Source organism: Marmota flaviventris, chromosome 1, assembly GCF_047511675.1.
Source record: "Marmota flaviventris isolate mMarFla1 chromosome 1, mMarFla1.hap1, whole genome shotgun sequence".
NCBI lineage: Eukaryota > Metazoa > Chordata > Mammalia > Rodentia > Sciuridae > Marmota > Marmota flaviventris.
This window is the reverse complement of record NC_092498.1, coordinates 125198331-125220339: the sequence shown is the minus strand read 5'-3', so window position 1 is coordinate 125220339 and position 22009 is coordinate 125198331. Positions and strand designations below refer to the sequence as shown.

General features: G+C 54.2%; 1 long non-coding RNA gene across 1 annotated transcript in view; it reads right to left on the bottom strand.

The window, feature by feature from the left end:
• Positions 1-9654: 9654 nt before the first annotated feature.
• LOC139704783 (uncharacterized) overlaps positions 9655-22009 on the bottom strand; it is a 42746-nt gene continuing 30391 nt past the window's right edge. The window contains exons 2-3 of the long non-coding RNA XR_011706781.1: positions 9893-10031; positions 9655-9814 (exon numbers count right to left, since the gene is read on the bottom strand). This is a non-coding gene — a long non-coding RNA (uncharacterized lncRNA). The remainder of the gene's footprint in view (positions 9815-9892; positions 10032-22009) is intronic.

Here is a 22009-nt window from a genome sequence, read left to right as displayed (position 1 = left end):
CTGTGGGGTTCATCTAGGGGTGCTGGCCCCACACACTGAAGCTCCCATGTTCCCACAGGAAGCCAGGGACCCCAGCAGGGTTCTTCAGTGTGGCGAGTGGAGCCCAGGCTGTGAAAGGGGAGGGGATGTCTCTTCAGGGACACCTTGCATAGCAGACCCTCCCTGAAGGTCCTCCTGCCTCCTGCCTGTCCCTCCATGCAGTCAGGCCTGCGGGTTATTTATCTTCTGATGTTAGAGGAGACTAATACGGTTCTGTGTGAGTGTGCCTGTGTGTGAGTGAGTGTGTGTGTGTGTGTGTGTGTGTGTGAGGTCTGACCTGTAAGAGCCCCTGGAAAGGGACCTCACCCACCTGCCAGGAATGAAACCCAGCAGAGGCTCAGGGCCACTGAGGTGGCATACAGACTTGATGACCCTGCAGCAAGAGGCTCGGGGAAAATCACCTGGGATGACACACACAGATTCCAACTCCCTTTGAACGAGTGCTTTTCCTGTAAATCTGTCTTGGCAGATAGTGAGTCCTGCTCCCATGGGGGCATCTGCTCCATCCAAGCCCTGGTGTAGACCTGCCTGAGTGGTTCAAGCACAACGCTGGAGGCACCCCCTGTGCTGCTCGGGCAGCCTCAGGCTGGGAGCACCTGCACCTTGCCCGTGCTGAGCCTGGGGCAGAGCTGCAGGGAGAACCGTGCAGGGGACCTGAAAAACCCGAGACGCAGTGGGAGGTGCACAGAGTCTGACCTCAGGTGGAGGCCACAGCTGGCCCTGCACCGTTTGCTGCTCACATTCATGTGCATCTGGGATGCGGGGTCAGCTGTGGCCCTCCCTGCAGGACTGGAGAGGCAGTGTCCACTGAGGCCATTCAGTGCTGCTTTGAGACACGGGCCCCAGCTTGAGAGTCCTCAGTACTTCCAGGGGCCTGGTAAAAGCATGATGCTGAGGTCTGAGTCCCAGGGCCTTGAGGTGTGCAGCGAGAGAGCCCACGCAGGGCCAGCACTACAGATGTGGCCACACTTTGAGAAACGCTGGCCTTAGGCATTCACCCCTATGTCAGCTGCCCAGGTACACAGCAGTAACTTAAGCTCTGGGGAGGAGTGAAGTTTGGGTCCCGGCTTTCATTACATGTACAGCATCTTTAACATCAGAGTTTTTCTTAATGATGGTAAAATGTGTGTCATATAAAATTCACCCTGTCAACTGTGTTCTGTGAGCAGCTCAGCAGGTGGACACATTCACACTGCAGCCACCGGCCACCTCCTGTTGGCCCTGTTCAGCGAGCAGCTCAGCAGGGTGGACACTGCAGCCACGGGCCACCCTGAGACCTCTTCTCCTACAACACTGAAGCTCAACACCTTGGTGCTCCTGCCCATCCTACCTCTGCCCTCAGCTCACTGGCCACCACCTGCTTCCTGTGGTGTGGCTAAGCAGACAGCTAGCCGTGTTTGGGGCAACGCTGTGAGGACAAAGACCCTAAGTTCCCATGCCTGCAGCGGGGGAAAGCAGGTGACTTAAACACCTGAAAAAATGAAGGGGCTTCGGGGGGCTCAGCCGGGAGGTCTCCCTCTTTAACTGCAGGCTGGGAAAACGCTGTGGGCGGAGCCACCCGGAAGGTGGCAGCCTTTTACCCTCAGGATTCTCAGTCTGAGGTCCCCGCTGCGGCTCTTAAAAGCCAGGAGACACGTCTGGTTTTATAACAGGCTCTTGAAGTGTTCATTCATAATCCTAAAGGGATTTTCAAAGGCGGAGAGGGTGGGAGACGGCTGCCGGCTCAGGTGTGGGAAGGGTCTCTGTGAGTGCCGTCGGTAGAGCAGCGGCGTAATAGGCCTGTGGGAAGAGGAAGCCTGCGACCTGCACCCCGAAAACTCCCTGGTGCTTAACTCAGTGCCTACCCACTGCCTGTGATGCGCCGAGAGGGCAGGAAACTCCCTGAGACGTACAGGCTGAGCCGTGGTCTGAGTTGAGATGCAGGGCAGCTTCCATTCCCCATGAGCGTGCGTGGACGCCCCACTGTGCATGGGATTCTCTGCTGGGCACGGGTGCCCCCGCACTTCCCCTTGGGCAGCAGAGAGGCAGAGGCAGAGGGGTAGAGATGGCCACCTGTTGGAGAGGGCTCTGAGGCCAGGTCTGCTCACCTTCCATCCCCTGGACCTGCGATCCCAGAAGCACTGCCTTCGAGAGGGGCAGGATACCAGCAAGTGATGAGGGACCGCAGGGCCTGGGCTTTCTGGTCCAGGCGGGGGTGAGGGGGGCTGGAACCAGGGGCGGCTGCTCAGCAGAGAAGAGGAGGAGAGAGAGCAAAGGATGGAAAGGAGGAGGGGAGAGACGCGGGAATCTACTCAACACACTTTCACTCCAGGGCACCCGGCATCTAACACATGCCAGGCCCAGTGGACCTGGGAGTGGTGAGCAAAGCCTGGCATCATGAAGCCTGCCCCTGGGGGAGTGTGTATAGTGAACAGGATACACCACGCTAGTGGCACCTGCCCATTCTACCTGGAGGAGGCCAGAGAGGGCAGGTGCATGTGAAGAAGTCAGGAGGGCAGTGGTAGCCCCACTACAGAGCCAGGTTTGGCTGGTAACAGTCGTGCAAAGGTCCAGGGGTGCCTCTGAAGAAGGCTGCTTTCACTCCAGCCAAGAGGTCGTTGTGGTGAGATCTGCCGTGGTTTGTGTTCTCAGAAGGGACACTCATGATTGTCTGAAGGGACATTCATGCGGATGCACCCTATGGTCCGATCCTGTTCCCTCACTGGTTTGTGTTCACACCAGTGGCCAGCACGGTGAAGGAGCTCTCCTGGCTTAGAAACTGGGATCACAGATCTCTTCCCATGCAGGAAAGAAAACAGACAAAACGCATGGGCCAGGGGTCTGCCAATGTCTGCACAGGCCCGCTCCTGGCACGTTCTGAAGGGAGGTCGTCCGCGCCCAGGCTCCCCATGCACAGTGGTGGTGTGGGAGGGGCTCCCTTCTTGATTCTGCACCATGGTCCCTGCTCCTTCCTACCCACCAGGCTCAGCTCTGCAGAGTCAGAGCTCAGGAGCACCCAGCTCCAGGAGTGGCAAGGGTGTCGCAATTGCCCCGGGACAAGGCCAATGGAGCCTGAGGCCAGGAATGTTGGACCAGAACCCTTCAGAGCCCATGGACAGGGTGGGTCTGGGCCATTAGTCCAGAACATCACCAAGGTGGGGCGGGCTTACTCTTGGGACTGAATGGACAGGCCTGTGCTTTCCAAGGTGAGCTTACCCTGGGCACCGTGAAGGCCAAGGTGTCTCCACGTGCAGGACCAGGGGAAGCAAAGGCCATGGCCAGTGGAGTTGAGGGGCAGGAGTGCCAGGCTGGGGCTGAGGGCCACCCCTGGATGTGTCTGGCTCCTAGGATTACAGCCAGCCACGGGACCTAGAGGTACCAGTCACCTGCGGATGCTGTAACGAGGCACGGCAACCTGGACGCTCACACAGCAGCAGCCCCTCCTCCCACAGGATGGAGGCCCAGGTCTGCCCACATGTGGGCAGGTCGGCTCCTCCTGGAGGCTCCTTGGCTCGCAGACCTTTGCAGACTGCCTTGGCCTCCGAGTCCCTTCTCCGCTATGCGTCTGTGTCTTCTCTCCACTTCTGTAAAAGGACCAGCACGTTGGAGTCAGGGTCCACCTGATCCTGTATGACCTCATCTTCATTTATCTAACGACATCTGCAAAAACCATCTTCAAATAAGACCGTGTTCTGAGGCTACAGGTGGACATGAGTTTGGGGGAGACCATTGAATACAGTACAGACGGGAAGATGGGGCCAGCTCCCCTGGTTACCAGTGGTGGGGAGGGCCTGAGTGGGGGTGGGCAGACCACGGGAGAGAAGGAATCATACCGCATGGCTGTGTGGGCCAGGTGCTGAGAGGTTGTGGGGCTGGGCGACCTCCTGGATCCTTCCAGTTCAAACCCTCCTGCTCCCCCCTTCCATCACCAGGGAAACCTCGTGGCACCTGCAGCTTTGGTGTGTGCTTGTCCCCTGCCACCCCAGTAGCCAGGCCAGTCCCTGCCCTCTGCCTCTCCGACAGATTTGGTGACTCTGGGACCATCCCTGGTAGGACACAGCTGCGGTCCAGCTTCCTCTTGGCAGAGCCCCAGGCACAGTCACTGTCCCAGATAGAAAATCAAACATCAAAGGACTCTGGAATTTCACACGCGGGTGGAAGAGCAGCAGAGACCCTGGGAAAGCCTAAAGCCCAAAGCTGGACTGGGAGTCGGGAGAAGTGACTGTGTGTGACAACTTGGGGGATGACCTCACCTCCGGAGCCACACCTGTGGCCCTGCCAGCCCAGGGCAGGCTGGGGAGAGCAGCTGCAGGGCACCTTCAGACACCAGCGGCTGGGGAGGTGGGAGGAGACACCCATCACCTCCACTGTCCTCACAGAAGTTGACCCCCACTGTGGCCCACTGTGGCTTCTGTGCCCCATCCTGTATGCTGAGGTCTGGGACTTCCCGCTAACCCTAGCTGTAGGCTTTTACGTGCTCTGGAAAGAGACGGCGGCAGCAGCACACGATTCGCGAGGGTCGCCTGTGCTCAGCTGCTGGTCTCACACTGGCATCACTGGAGAAGTTGACGCTGTGGTCAGCAGAACAGTGACCCAGCAGCCCTCACGGGTGACCACAGAACAGAACTTGGGAACCTCGGGTCACGCCGCAAAGGGGAATTGAGGCTACAGGAAAAACTGAGGGGGTGAATGATCTGACCTAACAGGGTCATTGTCCTGGGTTAGCTGGGTGGTCCACTGTGATCCAGGGTCCTTCCTTGGAATAGAGGCAGAGAGACCGGGAGAGCTGGAGGAGGTGGAACCGCAGAGACGTGATGAGGAATGGCGGCTGAGCTGGGGCAGGGAGCATGACCCAAGGCATTCCACGCGTCTCCAGAAGCTGGGAAGTCCTAGGAGAATCTCCTCCAGACTCCCCAGGAAGAGAGGCAGACACAAGAGCCCTGGTTTTAGCCCCTCACGGCCTGCCTTGGACAGCCAGCCTGTAGCTCTATTGGCCGCTTACTTGGTAAACGTTCCTGAGAACCCACCCGGGTCCTGGGACATGCCACTGAGCAGGACACACAGCTCACCTTCCAGGGCCCTGGCCTCATTCAGACTCACCCGAACTCTAACTAAACGCAGGGCAGGGGTGGGCAGGTGCAGGGAAGCCAACAGGCTCCACATCGCAGGGGTACAGCCGGGGCCTGGGCACACGGCTCAGTGGCACAGCGTGAGTGGCACGCGCAAGGCTGTGGGTTGGGTCCCACCACCTAAAAATCAGACAAAAACCCCAAACAGAACCGATGAGAGCCTTTCCCCAGAGGTCGTAGCTCATGGCTGGTAGCTGAGTCCAGGGACACCACTGGTCAGCTCCTGCCACAGGAGGGAGCAGGTGCGACCTTGTCTGGCCCAGTGGCCACATCTGAAAGAGAGAGGGCTGAGGCCACTGAACCACGTGGACAGCTGTACTAGGGCTTTGAGCTGCAGGTACCGCAGGTGAGTTGTGAGCCAGCTGCAGTTGGGAGGAGGACGTTCTGGGACCTGCAGAGTCATGATAATGAACAATTAGGGAAAATCTCCACCTACTCAATGTCTTATCTCGAGGACAGTGTGGTCAGGACAGGATTCTCAGCTAGTTTTGCCCTCATCAGTCTCACCGAGAGTGGCAAGGCCGTGGTGCTCCATGGGCCCCACTCCCAGGCCCACTCCTGGCTGACAGACAGGAAGAGTGGGTCCGGGCCCTGACTCACCTTCGGCTCCTGGGACGTCCCTTCTCCCACCCAATGTGCCCTAGGCTGCAGAGTCAGGGTGATGAAAGAAAGCTGTCTGGCAAAGGTGTGGGCTGCCAGGCCGGCTTGCAGAGGGAGGCATTTCTCCGTGGGCAGGAATGAAGCTGTATTTGTCCTCCACGTTATGCAGGGCACTGGATGGAACCCAGGGCCTCACACGGGCTGAGCAAGCCGCTGCCACTGACCCGCCCCCGGGCCTGGCATGGCGTAGCTCAGGTGTCTCCCGAGCACAGCTCCATTCTGCAGAGGAGGCTGCTATTTCCAAGCTCATAGGACAGGACCCGGCCCCTAATGAATGCTGTGTAAGTGCTGGGTAATTAAAAGGCTTTAAGATCTTAATGCTTATTAAGTGTTGAGGGTGGCCTCCCGGAAGCTGACAGTGAGGCAGCGTTGAGGGGCAGGGTAAGTTCTGTTGGAGGCATGCTGGGGACCGACCCACAGAGGGGAGGACAGGACAGGGAGCGGGCAGAGGGAGAAGCCTCCGCCAAGTCCACAGGGAGCTCTGGAGCTGCTTTTGTCCCTCATGGGCTGAATCACATGGGTCTTTGGAGTCCTTCATGGATGGGCCCCAGGATCCAGGGATGTGGGCTGCTCTGGGGCCAGCAAGGGGCCCTCCTGTGAAGGGCCCCTGAGCAGCACATCCCAGGATCTACCCCAGCACCTGTAGGGTGCCACTTGGGCCGTTCATTTTCATGGGAGAAAAGCAGCATACAGCAGCAGAATTACAGAGGTGGACGCTTTAGTGGCCACATGTTGGGTGAATGACCAGCACCCAATCCCCCTTCACTACGTGTGGAATAAGGGGTGTGACTTCCAAAGTGAGGCTACACAGTGCATCTTGAGCTTTGTGCTTGGGAGACTCAGCAGCCACATGGAGAGGACACTCAGAGCCCCTTGAGGTCCACACAGCCAGGGCAAGTCCACCTGCCAAGAGCCCTATGAGGAGCCTTTTTGGAGCAAATTCCCAGGCTTCAGCCTTCAGCATGCAGCCCTGACCAGGGTGGGCTGAGGCAGGGGTGCTCCCAGCTGCAGTCACTAGGCTCCAAATTACCTTGCAATAGAAACTGCAAGGAATAAATGTTTTAAGGTAATTTGTTAATCAACAATAGATTTGCTCAATAGCCTGCCTCATGTCAATTCGTCCTTTTATTCTTTTAGTTTGGGAGTAGGAGTGATTTAGTTCTGGCACATGATTCTTTAATGCACTGATGGGTGTAGTTTGCTGGTCGTGAAGTTTGGATGTTACATATTGTTATTTGCAAAAGTGATTGAGCTTTCTTAGTATTTCTTAAACAGTTTGTCAAGCACCGTGATTCTGTTAGTTAATTGGAGCCCTGACAAAGGTAATTCCTTCACTCCCTCTGGGAAGCACCACATCCTAAATCCCCCTCTTTCAGGTTTACAGTTATTAGCATTCATCATGGGTAGGAATGCTTCTACCCGAATCAAAATTACCTGGGCTATTTATCAAATTCAGATTCTCAGGCTTTGTTAGATCAAATTTATGGAATTCTTCTGGAGGCAGACATTTTAGCAAGCTTCCCCGGGGATTCTGAGGTGCTCAAAAGCTTTTGGAACTCTCTGTTTTAATAAATTAAAGGCACTGGGAAATCCAAATATTAAAAACACCCAGCCTAACAGTAAGCAAATACATTTTCAAAGGGAAAGATTTTTTTCTCTATTAATTAAATTTTCAATAATCGTAGCTAGGATTTATATTTTTATTTTTAAAAATATACATGTTGCTATATTTATCAGTTTTGGGTGCCAGGATTGTATAAACCTTGAAGAATATACTAGAAAGTTTTCTAGTTTCTTCCCCTAGGCTTCAGATAGTCACATAGGACTTACCTGTTTCTAAAGGGGTTGGTGGAGTTTTTGACATCCTTTTATTTGTTGCCATATCATTACTTTCTATTCAGATTTTCTACCTTTTTGTTATGGGTTCTTTATATTTTTTTAAAAGTTATATATAACATTAAATTCATTTTGACATAATTATGAAAGTATAGGATATAATTAGCTCTAATTCAGTCCCTCGTACAGTATTGTCCCATCCCCACTCCCCTTTTCTCTGGTCCACAAATCTTTCTGCTATTTTCTTATAGTTTTTTTTTAAAATTAGTGTCTTGTGGCTATACATGATGGTGAGATTCACTGTGGTATATATAAACCCCTTGGCAAATCAGAGAGAAGAAAATATCAAATTTTTCAGTGATAAAATAAGAAAAAAAAACACTTAGAGAAATGGAAGAAATTTTAAAAGCTCAGTGAGCAATGACCTCTTCCTGCTCACAGATGCTTGAGAGCCAATATGTGTGTGTAGGAGAGTTAGGTCACCCCCCTGCTGGCACTTAACATGGGCTTCACCAAGATGACAAGCATCTATGGGCAGGAAGAGGTCATTGCTCACTAAGCTTTTAAAATCTCTTTCATATCTCTAAATGTTTTTTTTCTTCTTTGATTACTGAAAAAATTTGATATTTTCTCTTTCTCTCTGGTTTGCCAAGGTGTTTATCTACCTTATCACTTCTATCCAAATATATAGTTCTTTATCAATTCAATTCCTTAATTTTTTTTCTATCCAATAAGCCTCTTTTTACCATTTTTTTTTTTTTTTTTGGTACTAGGGATTGAATCCAGGGTTGCTCTACCACTGAGCCACAACCCCAGCCCTTTTTATTTTTTTTTTTTTAATTTTGAGACAGGGTCTTGCTAAGTTGCTGAGGCTGGCTTTGAACTTGAAATCCTTCTGCCTCAGCCTCCCAAGCTGCTGGGATTACAAGCGTGTGCCATGGTGCCTGGCTTTTGTTTTATTCATTGATTTCTTGGATTTCTATTGGCTTATTAATTCAAATATTTGATATATTTGTTTCACACACTTTATTGATAAAAGCATTTGCAGGCTAGGAATTCTCTGATTACAGACTTAGACATATTTTATTTTTCTTTGTCATTCCTATTGCTTTTATAAGCCTTCATTTAAAGTGAAGTTTGAAGTTGCATAAACCATACATATAATTTACAGTACCCAGTGCTTATAATTTAAAAAATCATATTTTCTGTGCCATTTATCATGTCCCTGCTCCATGACTACACATTGAATTATTTTAGCTACTTCTTCTAGTCTATTTCATTTTTAAAACTTGTCTTAGCATTCCTCGATGTGTTAGTGTTAGATACTATCTGTTAATTTGCTGTTTAAAAAAAAGATCATAAGTCTTGGGGCTGGGGCTAGGGCTCAGGGGTAGAGTGCTTGCCTAACATGTGTGAGGAATGGGTTTGATCCCCAGCATGACATAAAATAAATAAATAAAATAAAGTTATTGTGTCCATCTACAACTAAAAAAAATAAAGTCTCCCTCTCCCTCATAGGGTCCTACCTCTTTTCTGCAATTTTTTCAATATAAGTGTTAGATCATTCTAACAGTTCAGTCACCTATCAGGGTTTGTAATGGGAATTTTTTTTTAATTTTTTTTTTAGTTGTAGATGAACACAATGCCTTTATTTTTATTTATTTTTATTTATTTTTTTTATGTGGTGCCGGGGATCGACCCCATTGCCTCATGCATGCTAGGCAAGAGTTCTACCACTAAGCCACAACCCTGACCCTAGGGACTTCTTAACTTGCCAGCATTTCCCAGAAAGAAGAAGACTTTCCAATAAACATGGCTAGACCCGGGCTTTCCCCCCACCATCCCTCCAGTGTGAGTCAAAGCCCTCCTGAACGCCATTGATGGGCAAGGACGATCCACATTGGGTTCCATCCAGCCCCACCTATGACTCGGGAGTCTGTTTGGAGATTTCCACTGGGAAAAACGAAGTATCTTTTAATTAGTTTATTTTTATTTTTTGGAGAACATTTTAATTTAGGAAAGTGGGCAGAAGGATACAATGAAAGCCCCAGCTTCAGAGAGAAGCAAAGATCAGAGATAAGATGAAATGATGAATCTTGCAGCCTCAAGAATGAAGACTTGGGGCTGGGGGTGGAGCTCTGCTCATTTTTCTGGTGCAGGAAATCCCAACACTGAAAAAAAAAAAAAAAAGATCAATTATTGTTCTGGGCCAGGCTACATGGGCAACGACCAGACAGACTCCATCTTACCCTGAGATCTCCCGTGGGAAGCCCCGCCTCTGGGCCCATCCACAGTGGCTTAGCTCGCAGGTTTGGCAACACAAAGTGGCAATTCTTATCCAGTGTAAAAGTGTTCTCTTTGGTTCCCATTTTTCCTGGACAATGTACCCTGTCAGAGAGTGATCATCCAGACGTTAGTAACCATTCTGTAACTTGTCCTCAACTAGGACGTTTTGACCCACTCCCTTTTCTGCTTGTGATTTTAGATCTCATGACGTTTGTTTATGGTTTTGAATCATAGAAATGGCCACTTAACGATTAATGTGGGTTTGGACCATAAAAGGTGTACTGAAGCCCCAGGAGGGGGTCGAAGGGTACAGACTTGCAGCCTGCCTGTCGGCCCACCAGCTGTTGGATCGGGACCACTGGCTGGTGGATTAAGTTTCTGTCTCCTGCTTTGAGATCGACTCAGTGATTTACCACAATCTTGCCTTAACGTTATCAGCTCAGGGCCGAACTTGCTATACCTCATCCCCTTCCCCATCCCCGTGTTATGTTGAGGTATTAGTATGACCCTAGACATCGCATTGTTTCATCGATAAGCTTTTAGCACACGTCTCTTTAGAAATACATCGTGATTAATTCAACCACAACACTTCATCCTGCAACAATGCCTAAGTATCATCAGACGTTCAGTCACTGTTGAAACCTTGGGGGGCCTTGCAGAAGCGGCTGCAATCACATGGCATCTCTGTGGTCTGACCTTTTAATTTCACACTCATTGGGCGGAATCAGGAGCAACCAGAGTCCTGGGCTCAGAGATGGGCTGTGCTGCTTCAGGGTCTGTTCCCCATGAGACTCCCATGCCTCCCTTCTCTTTTCTTTGGTATTTGTGGGGGAAGACAGGTCCTTGAGTCCCAGAGGGGCCATTTAATGCTTTTCTCCATGTCTTTGTTAAACTGGAAGCTGGATGATGGGCTTCATGGGACTCGATTTGGCCTTTGGTGAGAAGGTAGTAGTATTGTGTCCTGTGCTGCTTCTCGCTGGCCCCATGGGATAGCTCTATGAAGGGAGGCTCCCCGTGACCGTGGCTTGTAGGACACACTCAATCCTTTTAGGTTTTTCTCCTGTGGTTAACAAATATACACACACACACACACACACACACACACAGGATTTGCCGTGTGTGTGCAGCCTGGGCCTGGGCACTGCTGGAGACTGGTCGAGCTTCCTCGAGAGATGCACCACAGCATCCTTGATTACATCCTGGACAGCACCATTGCCAGAACAATCCACTCCCAGCCATGAGCAGCACGGTGTGCCCTGTGACTGTGTTCTGGGCAAGGCTACTTCTATGAGGCCTTCTTTGAAGGCAAGTTTTATAGTCTCTCTGCCTTTTCCTCATGGGTGGAAGGCATGGAATGCAGAAGGGGTGGCGGGAGGTCTTGTAGCCTTGTTGAACCGGGAAATTAAAGTTCACTCCCTAGGAATGGCCAACACCCAAGCCATGGACTCCATGGATCCCTGAGGCTCTGTGTGCCTTACTAGTCCAGAGCTGTTCACCTGCAAATTGCTTTTACAGGAGACACAGATTTGTGTCTTGGTTAAGAGAGTGTATTTGTGGAGTGATATATGTAGTTATATTTATCTTGATGGACGCTACCTCTGTGGCTACTGCATCCTCCCAGATGAAACAGCAGTTCTCTTCCATTTGCAAACCCTGGGGACCTGCCTCAGTCCCTTGAAGTGGCTTGGAGAGGAGACGAGGGGAATGGTAGGTCATACTCTCCTTTTGTCCACTGGACCCCTCACCGTCCTTGAGTTCTGGTAAAGAATGATCTCGCACACTCTGCCCCCCGGGGGGCAACCTGCTTCGACTGCTTTGGCCTCTGCCTCACCTCTTCCCAATATAAGGGAGCTCCAAATGCCCACAGCCTGGCACTGCAGTTGGAGAGTGTGCCATCTCCGGTTTCCAGGACCTGGGGTCTTATGGCACTTTTAACTTCCAGTCCTGAAATAACTCCCTCCCTCATCTGAGCCAAGAGCTATCTCTGCCCTTTGAGCTCCTCTCCTTGGCGAAGCTCAAGGGCTCCCCAACACTAGCTGTGAACATGCTGGGGTCTGTGGGGTTGGGAAGAAGCCATGTGGGCACGCGGGAAGCTTAGCTCCTGTGCGTACACCATGTAGGCTCGACTTTTACCCCTCAGAATAGAAATGTGCGACGTTCCCTATGGTGGTTGTACTGCAGGAGTTCTCAGTACCCAGAAATCTACAGCAAGAGCAAAAATGCCACCTACTCAAACTGAGACCCAGGAGCCCACAGAGAGAGGCACCACTTTGACACAGACCTGCTTGGTTTTCCTGGTGCACGACAGGTGGCGGGCACGTTGGCGATGCTGCCTTGGGGGCCTGGCACATGCAGCTTCTGTGTTCGGGGACCGTGTAAAAAAACCCCAAAACACAAGGAGAGGCCACAGTAAGTGTGTGTGTCAAAGAAGGGAGTGACTTGGCCTCAGGCCTGAGCTTATCAACCTAGCTATCATCCCGAGACTGTGGAGCCCATGGGATCACGTCCACGGTGCCGACCTGGGACCAGCTAGCAAGTGTCGGTAACAGAGTGTGAGTCAGTCCCGTCTGCTTCCGGAGCCCCACTTCTTTCCCCGCCGCTTCCTGCTGTGGGTTCTGGGGTGACTGTGTGCCTAGGGCTGCTACTGAATTCATAGGCAGGAAGTTGCTCCAGGTGGGTGTGGAGGTGGAGAGGGGTCGCATCTTGGAGGTGTGTTTGCAGTCAGGTGGGGACGATTGTGGAGTGGGAATGCCCGAGATGATCGGGGCTAACGCCCCTGAACGGCAGACCCCAACCCCTGCAACTTGAAGGAACACGTTCACCACGTAGGCTCGACTTTTTCCCCTCGGAATAGAAATGTGCGACGAAATCCTCTGACCAAGGCAGAGCCAGCCACGGTCGTCCTGTTCCTGCCCTTATCCGGGGCTTGCAAGGCTTTGGGCTTTAGTCAATATGCTCTTCTTTAACCTGTTACAAGTTGACACATGAAACCGCAGGGAAGGCTTTGAATCTTCTGAGCAGCATTCCCCAACTTAATATATTCTGAAGTTGAAAGAATGCTCTTAAGAGGCTGTGTCCCCGGGGCTCCAGCCTTGGCCTCATTCCGTAACTGCGCCCTAGCCTCTTCCCCGGGGCTCAGCTTCCCGTCTCTGAGCTCCCCACCTGGATGTCCTGCAGGCACCGCAGCCGACAAGTCTGATCGGGGCCCCTCGCCCTCCTGCACGCCCATGGGGGCTGGCACCCCTGCTGCCATGCACCTGGGCCGACCCGGGGTCCCCAGTCCCCCCTCCCCTCCTTCTACCTGTTCAAAGCAACAAGGTCCTCGCCCAGCCTGGATGAAGTGCACTTGCCTGGCTTGTTGGCGGTGGGTTCAACTGCCCGGGCATCTGTGTAGCCCCAGGGGAAAGGCCTGGGCATCTGTTTTCCCAGCCTGACTGTGAGCCCCCCAGGGCGGAGGGAAAGACCAATCTCATCTTTCAATCCACACTGCCTGGCAGCACCCACTAGACCTCATGAAGGCTCCTTGGCTGGCATCGTTGAGTGGCTGGTAGATGCACAGAGCTGCCCCTGCTTGGCAGGCATGTGTGCAGAGAATCCGGGAGGTGTTCCTACTGATTGTGCTGGTCCAGGAGCACATGGGGCCCAGGGAGGACGGGAGGGAGACCACACGACCACGGCATGGGACCGCGTTCCCAAGGACTACCGGCACCCTCTGAGGTGAGCAGTGCAGGACAGGCTGCTGTGGCAGGGCCTCACAGCAGTCCGTCCGTTCTCTGCAGGGTGCCTGGGAACGGCCTCCCTGGGGAAGCGCGTTAAAGCTGCCAGGGGAGAAGATGCTGAAATGTTCTGGAAAGTTCTATTCCAGGAGAGTGGGTGAGATGTCCTTCTTGGGGAGGCAGCTGTGCTACATGGCCAGGTGACAGGCTCCTGGATGGCAGCAGAGGGGAGCAATGGGTGGTGAGGGGCAGCCTGGGGCCCAGCCCTGTGAGCACAGTCGGGAAGAAGGAGACTCCTCAGGAGGCTATGACTGTGGAGTCCAGCAGGAGATGGTGGAGGCCCGGACTCAGCGGCCACAGAGGCAGAGTACGTAGCAGGTCCCACATCAGGAAGAGCGCAGGGATGGGGCTGGAGAGGTGCTCAGGACACACAAATGCCACTGGATCACCAGCCTTGTCACCAGAGTGATAGAAGGACCTGAGAAACCAGGTGGGGCCAGGGGATCCCAGCAAGGCACAGGGTGCAGGGCCACCAGGAGGCAAGGAAGTTGGGGCAGCCGGCATTCAAGAAGGAGGATATCCTTGGAGCACCTGAAATGTCAGTGGACTCCCAACAGAGATGCAGACTCAGGGGTGACCACTGGGTTGGGGATTGTGGGAGTGACCAGTCCTAAGACAGGCTGGATGTGCAGCCAGATGAGTGGACAGAAGGGTGGACAGGCCTGGCGGGCCCTGTGCAGAGAAGCAGGGCTGAGGCATTAGTGGTGGGCACACAGTATGAAGGACAGTCTGTGGCTGGACAATCCCCAAGGGCTCCATCACGGGAGAAGAGAAGGTGCAAAGGAGGAGGGGTGGAGCCTGTGGGCAGAGAGAGGCCCACTCTGAATGTCTGGCGCAGAGGGCTGGAAGTAGAGGAAAGGTGTCCTCTCTGTCCTGCAGAGGAAGCAGGGAGGGGGACGATGTCAGGACTTGGTGACAGGTAGTCGAGGTGTCCATCTGTGAAAGGAAGAGTAAGGCCAGCACTCAGGGTGAGCGGGATCTTCTAGTCCACCAGGGACTCCCTGGCATCTTCCAAAGGTCCCCGGGATGCAGGACTGGGACCAGAACAAGAAGTGTCTGATTGCCCTGGGGCCAAGGAGGCGGGAGGTCTGGTGCAGTAAGAGGGCATCTGAATGGAGTCCATCCACTGGCTGTCCTGGGTCGTGCAATGGGCTCTGGGCAGTTGGCACGTATTTCACACCTCTTCCAGGTGAGAAGACTCAGGCCTCTGAGCTCTGCTCTGGGAAGGAAGGCATCCCTCAGCAGCCAGAACCACACCGGGTCACTCCTTAGCCACGTGCCCCAGGGCTTCCTGCACAGAGAGAAGTGCAAGCCCCTCCCTCACTTTCCGCACTATCTGACCATTTCCAGTGACTTCCTCATGCTCACTGCACTGGGCTTTGGCTGGGGGCCCTTTGGTGTGTTCCAGGAACATCCCAGCCCTGGCATTTCCCAGCCTCCTCCTTTGTCTTGAATACTTGGGCCCCAGAGCTTCTGGGGAAGCCTGAGTCTTGTCATCCGGGCCAGGGTACCAGGGGCACCTTCCTCCAGGAAGCCCTCCTGCAACCCTCCCCCCACCAATGATCCCCACCCCTCGTTTTTTGCTTGTCTATGGGAAAAGCTTTCAGGGGTGTCTTGTGGCTGTCTTGCTTAATATCCACCTGCCCTCTAAGTGGCCCTGTGAAAATCCACTCAATGAATGGCTGAGTCAGAAATGATTTATCTGGCGGGTAGTGAGGCCAGGAGAAGGGAGGCAGGAAGATTGGATTAAATAAACCTGGGCGTGCACTCACACGCCCCCCTGCCCTCGTGGCACCCCGCGGGGTAGACACAGACACACTTGGTGGAGTGGGTGGGGTGCGGGAGCAGGAGGGGCCGCGTGGGCCAAGACAAGCGCTTCCCATTTCTCCTCCGACTCTCTAACCCAGCCTCTCCCAGCTCTCCCTTCTTCCTGATTTCAATGCCACCCAGCCTGGTTCCAGAAACCAGCCTCCGGGGCTTTCTCCCCAACTGCCTCTACCACGCTGCCCCCCTTTCCTGCCCCACAAGCCCTGCCGGCTGTGAACGCCTCCCCCCACCTACCCCCCACCCCCGCCGCAGCCTCACCTGGCTCTGTTCCCTCCCTCCCTCCCACACCCTGCACTAGCTATGTGGACGCCAGTCTCAGCCTTAAGCAGCTTTGCCTGGGTCTAGGGAATCCCGTCAGCCCTTCTCTCCCCTTTCAAATAGGCTTTATCCTTTTTTTTTTTAAGGTTCACAGAAAAATTGAGGGGAAGGGGCAGAGATTGCCGGAGCATGCACACAGCCTCCCACTACCCACGTGCGGGCAGAGGCACTTGCATGCTATCTGTGAACCCCCACCACCGCCACACAGTCACCCAGGTCCCTGGCTTGCAGGGGGGCCGGCTCGTGGTGGGTTTGTGCAAGTGTATGTCACACGCCCACCTTTACGAGACTGTAGGCTCCACCTGTGCACCTGTCCCTCCCCAGCCTCTGGCAACCGCTGAGCCCACACTGCTCCACAGATGGGTCTTCTCCAGCACGTCACAGACACGGGGTCTCAGCGTGTGGCCTCTACAGCCTGGCTTCTCTCCCTCCGTTACACCCATCCCCGCTTCCCCACGTGGTCCGTCCCTTGCCATCTTTCCCACCCCTGCTCTGTGTGCTCAGAAGCAAGGGGTGGATGAGCGACATGGATGAGCGACAGGAACCCGAGTCCAAGCCTCCAAGGGACGTTTCCGGAACCTCACCCCCTCGCAGGCCTCTCGAACAGCAGGAGGAGGCCGGCCTTCCCAGGCTCCCTGTCCTCCACCCCCGCCAGCCAGCCCCATCAAGTCCCATGGAAATATCAAACAAGAAAGTAAATCTCTTCCTGTTTTTCAAAAGCAAAACTTTAGCGCATGGTCTTTGATCCACAAATGTAATTAGCATCAGAATTGGAGATGGAACGGATATTTGTCTAAAAGCATTAATTTAAATCCTGGCCCAGTTTTCCCCTTATCAGTGCTCCAATTCTAACAGTGCCCGTGGCAGAATCAGAAATCCGAGGGAAGAACGAGTGGGTGTTGGAGCAGCCGGGGTGCCGGGAAACAGGCTGGAACATCTTCCCACCTGGGCGCGTGCTCCAGGGCAGCGGGGCCGTGTGCTCACCCCACCTTGCAGCAAGGCAGAGATGGTCGGGTGCTGTCACGGCCTAGGAGGTTCCTGAGACCCAGAGCAGGTGAACCCAGGAACAGGAGCTCCCTGCTGGTCCCCCAGGGTCCTGCAGGTTTCTGTCCCTAGAGGTGCCAGAGCTGCCTTGGTCTGTCCTGGACTGCACATCAGCGATTACTTTACACCCAAAGTGGACAAGCTAAATGAGGATCCTGGGGATGAAAGGTCCTGTATATTTTTAAAATGGAAGAGACTTTTGAATTTAAATTCTCCTGGCCACCTGCCGAGTCTGCCACAGTGAAGCCCCACAGGCCCAGCAGTTCTGACAACAGAACCCATTTTCCCATGGTTGGGAGACAGGGAGTCACAGGGCTGGCTCCTCCTGAGGGCCGCGCCTTGTCATATGTCTCCTCCTGTCTCCTCAGGGGGCCCTGACCTCCCTTCTTATAGGGACACAGATCTACTGGAGCAGGGCCACCCTGATGACCCCACTTGACCTTATTTCCCTATTCAGAAGCCTGATGAGCAAAAATTGCTCATGGGCCTCCTAGGGGCTGGGCCTCTGGCACTTGAGTGGAGGACACCACCCAGCCCCAGCACCTGCCCCGCCAGGCTCCCAGGATGGCCACCTCTTGTCTGCCCAGCAGGAAATCTTCTGGTCCTTCCCAATTCAGAAGCCCCGCCACCACTCTGCCCCCTTCTAGGCCCCACCAAGCTGGGTTCCATGCCCCAGTCCCCATAAAGGCCTTTGTTCCCCAGAACCATCGGGAGCCCTGGCCCCTCCCTGGCCGTCCTGCGTCTCTCCCTGGGTTAATAACTTGTTGGTGTCCCCTCGCCTGGTCGGTGTGTCTCCTCCACTGTTCTTCATTTCCTAAGGAGGAAAATAACTTTGGTGGAACAAAGGCCGGGTGACTGTGCCCACGGCAGCCCTCAGAACCTTATCAAAGCCACCGCGAAGTGGGAATAATTACTGGCTCTCAGCTGGGGGCGTCAGTAACACCATCTGAGCACAGGATCATTCACTCCTTTCAAGGAGGAAAATTAAAAAGAAAGCACAGGAGAAATTCTGGGGAGAGACCCGCGACACGGGATGAGCAGACGCGGTGGCCGCCCTCCGCCTGGAGCCCGCCGCGGGTGCCACTCAGAGGGGAAGGCAGCGCCCCTTCTAAATGGTTCTGAAGCCCTAGCAGGAGGACAGGAGAGACAGGATCTTTGTGAGATTAGAAAAAAAATAAAATTGGCTGCTGAGGAAATCACGATGGTTAGTTGAAGGACTTTCTTTTACTTAATAATTTATTAGGCTGCTCTTCAGAAACGTCAGCTCTGATTCAATCTTTTATTTAAAACACAGATAAACCACCTAAGAGGGCAGCTGGCAGCTCCCTTTGGACCCTGATGGCCCAGCCTCCAGTGTCGAGGCCGAGACCCCCTCGAGGGTCAGTTATGTCTCTAAAATGGAATGTGAACAGAAGGGATGGTTCCTGGTCAGTGCCACTGCCCAGTGACTGTCCTGGTCCACTGCACCCCAGAAGAGCGGGAGGTGGGGCAGGAACCCTCAGATCAAGACGAGAATGGTCAAGGTTAGGAGCGTGTGTGTGCCCGCGTGGGTGTGCCCGTGTGGGTGGGTGAGTGTGGGGAGGCGCGTGTGAGGGCAGGGTCTGTGCCCTGTGTGTGTGTGTGTACACAAGTGCACATGAACGATAAGTATGTGCATGTGTGAGAGTTGTGTGCAGGTGTGACATGCATGTGTACATGTGCCTGTGTGTGTGCAGTGTGTGTATGTATCAGTGGTGTGTGCGTAGGACTGCATGTGTGTGTGTGTGTGTGTGTGTGCGTGATGAGGACAGAGTGCGGGGGTCTCTAGCCTCCTTGAGCACCCAGTCTTCCCTGACTGCACCACAAGTCCACCCTCCCGCCTGCTCTGCTAACGGCCACCTTCACTGTGCAGCTAGTGACGGACAGTGAGATCTCTCTTCTGGTCCCTTGACTCTTCAGGTCACATCTTCACACAGTTTGTTGAAATGAGAGCCTCCTGCCTGCGGGATCTCCCTCTTTCAGAGGTCACAAAATATGACTAGGGGCCGGGCACAGGGCCGGAGCACGAGGAGAAGAGCAAGGGAGACTCCAGGCCAGCGCGTCTGACGCCCCAGCAACGCGGGCTGCTGCCTGCCCCGTGAGCACATTGGTAGTCACACGGTTGCTCACCATGTGTGCCCACTGACCTGCAGAGAAAGCCCGGCAGTGGCCACCAGGAGGACCGAACATGGGTAGCTTGGAACTAGCCCTGCTAACCCAGGCCCAGGAGGGGGACCGGGGTTGCCCTTCAGCAGAGACGGCTGTGGCCCCAGGGGAGGCTCTGGGCGAATGCTGGGCCCTGCACAGTGGCCACCCATTCAGCTCTTCTTTAAATCTCCAGGAGGACCCTCTAACACCCAGCTGTCTAACTCATCATCGTTAGCAAAAGCCTTGCCATCTGTAGCAGGTGCGGAGTAACTGCGTCTGGTCTTGAGATTGGCAAGAGGTGAAGGAGGGGCAGCGAGGTGGTCAGCTGGGAAAGGGGCTCTTGTGCTTTCAACCTTTGCCCTTTGCATGAGAGGTAGACAAGACCCCAGCCAAGACTGCGTGTGTGCCAGAATGAGGAGGCCCAGAAGCCCCTGCGTCAACCGCACCCATGGCACCCGTGGAGTGCGCCGCGGGGTCTCCAGGTACTGCGGGTCTGGGTGGCCAGCCAGAGTGGGCTGGGTGAGACAAGGCGGCAAGTGGAGCTGCAGGCCCTCGTGGGGGAAGCCGGACTTGGGAATCCACAGCAGATGGGTGCTCTTCCCTGGGCTCCTCACCTGTGTCCGCTGCCGCATTGCCAGAGTTGTGTGGGGAGAGCAGCCTGCCGGTGGGGGACTGGCCACACAGCCTGCTCACAATGGGTTGAGCACCTGGGGAAAATGCTCTCCATTGTCAGAAAGAAATGGTTGCTGGGCTTTGATTTTTCTTTTCTCTTTTAAAAAAAGCAGCAGCTAGTTTCAAAGTCAGGAGAGAATTTTTTTTTTAACACAAAGAAAGAAATAACAGCAGCAGGATGTTGCCATGCTCTGTCTGTGCCCTTTAAAACTCCGGCTTCAGGAGATGCTATTAATTTTCTCCTTTCTCACTGGCACCAGGTTCTGAAAAATACCCCTCATGTGCAAAGCTCTGGGAGGATCATTGAAGAGCTTTTCCACTTGGGGTGTGGAATGGGTGGGAATCCCTCACCCACCACCGGCCCATTCCCACCCCAGCAGTCACTGGTGACCACAGGGCCAAAGCCCTGTGGGCTCCCCAGGCCTGTCTGCCTGGCTGGCAGGTAATACAGGGACCAAGGGCTGACAGCTATTGTGGGCAGGTCAAAGCACTGCCGGTCAATAGGTTCCTTCCTGAGCTCTGCCCCCCCCCCCCCCAGCCTCGCTGTCAGCCCTGGGAGGTGGCCTCCCCTCTCCCTCAGGGCACGGGCCTGTTCCCACTTCAAAGGACACTTTTCATGTGGAAAATGTGGAAAACGCTTGACGAGGAGAAAGTGGCCAGGGCTACACAACCCTTCAGAAACCCCGCATGGTGTTTAACGGAGGGCAGACGCCCTGGCTCAAGTGTGGAGGGCTTCAGGATGAAGAGCTAAATCCCAGGGTCAGAAACAAGATGGTCAGAGTCAGGATCACCCCTGCACAGGGGGCCACTCTTCACTCCTGGAAAGAGCGCTAAAGAAGGGACAGGCTGCCACTCACCATGTTCAAACAAAGGTCACTGAGTCCTGCGCTAATGAAGCCAGTTGTTTTCTGTTTTGTTCGTTTTTTTGAAAGCACATTGTCCTGAGGGTCATTTTATAGCCCTTCCACCAGGAACCGCCCGGGAATGTCAGCTGTGCCAGGTTGGGTGCCGCCGGCCTCCCTGTGCCTGGATTTCCTCCTGAACTCTTCCTCTGACCCAGCCGTGACAGCAGGGTGCTGTGTGGGGCCTGGCCAGTGGCACTGAGCAGTGGGCATTCCCAGAGGCCGGGGAGCCTGGGAGGCCAGAGGAAGAGAACAGCATGGGAGGGCAAGATGGACCCCACTTACCGCTCAGTCACATCTCAGATCATCTGGGAAATGAGGCTGTGACAAGGACACAGACACAACAGCACACGATCCAGAAGGGGGCCCCTGGCCCCGTAAGGGGTAACTGGAGAGCAGTATCTTCTGTCCCTCTTAGTACACTACCCATCTGGACAGAAATGACTCCCCTCGGGAGGGAAGAGCAGGCCCTATGCATAGGAGGGTCAAGTGTCCCTTGATTTTGGAACATGAAGCCACTGGTCATCCAGAGGAATGGCAGATCAGAATGTGCTATACATGTCCCCAAAGGCCCAGGCTGGCCTCTGCTGTCTGCTGGGTCCACTGCCGACTCTGGATCCCAGGGCAGAGGGACAGACTGATCTTTCATGCTCCAAAAGCCTGTCTCAGCCCTGCGTCTCCCTGGGGGGTCCTGCAGGCCCTGGTGTCCCTGTGTACATGGACAGCCTCACACACACAGACCTGGTGGCTGGAGCCGTGGAGAGAGGTGCCTGGCCCCATGGCTGAGCAAGCCTCTGCAAGGCCAGGCCTGTCACAGCATCCCCACCCAGTGGGGCAGTGTTCCGTGACCAGTGTTCCGTGAGGTGACCCACTGTCCAGGAGGAAAGGTAGTTGGGCTCAGAGTTTCTCAGAGGCTCCAATCCACAGTCAAGGTGGTCAATGCCTTCAGGCCTCTTGCTGGGGCTGCTGAGTAGTAGCGGTGGGGGGTCAATTGTGAAGCAAAACTGCTCCCTCCATGGCCAGAAAGCAATAGAGAGGAAGAGGACAGGCCTGGGGTCCCACGGTCCCCTCCAAGGCACCCCTTCCACAAGGCCCCACCTCCACGCAGCTCCACCACCTCAGGAGACCAAGCCTTCAGCACCTGGGCTTCTGAGGGACACTTCAGATCCAAACTCGAGCATGCTTCAATCTGCTCTGTCCCCACCACTAAAATTGCCATTGCTTAAGGCGACCAATGGCCTCATATTCCAAATCCAAAGAAAGCATCACCCTCCCTCTTCCTAGATTGGTTCACACCTCTCCTGCTCCAAGGTCATCGTGATGTGCCCACAGCCATGGCACAGGGGACAGGACTCTCCCTAGAGTCATCCTCATC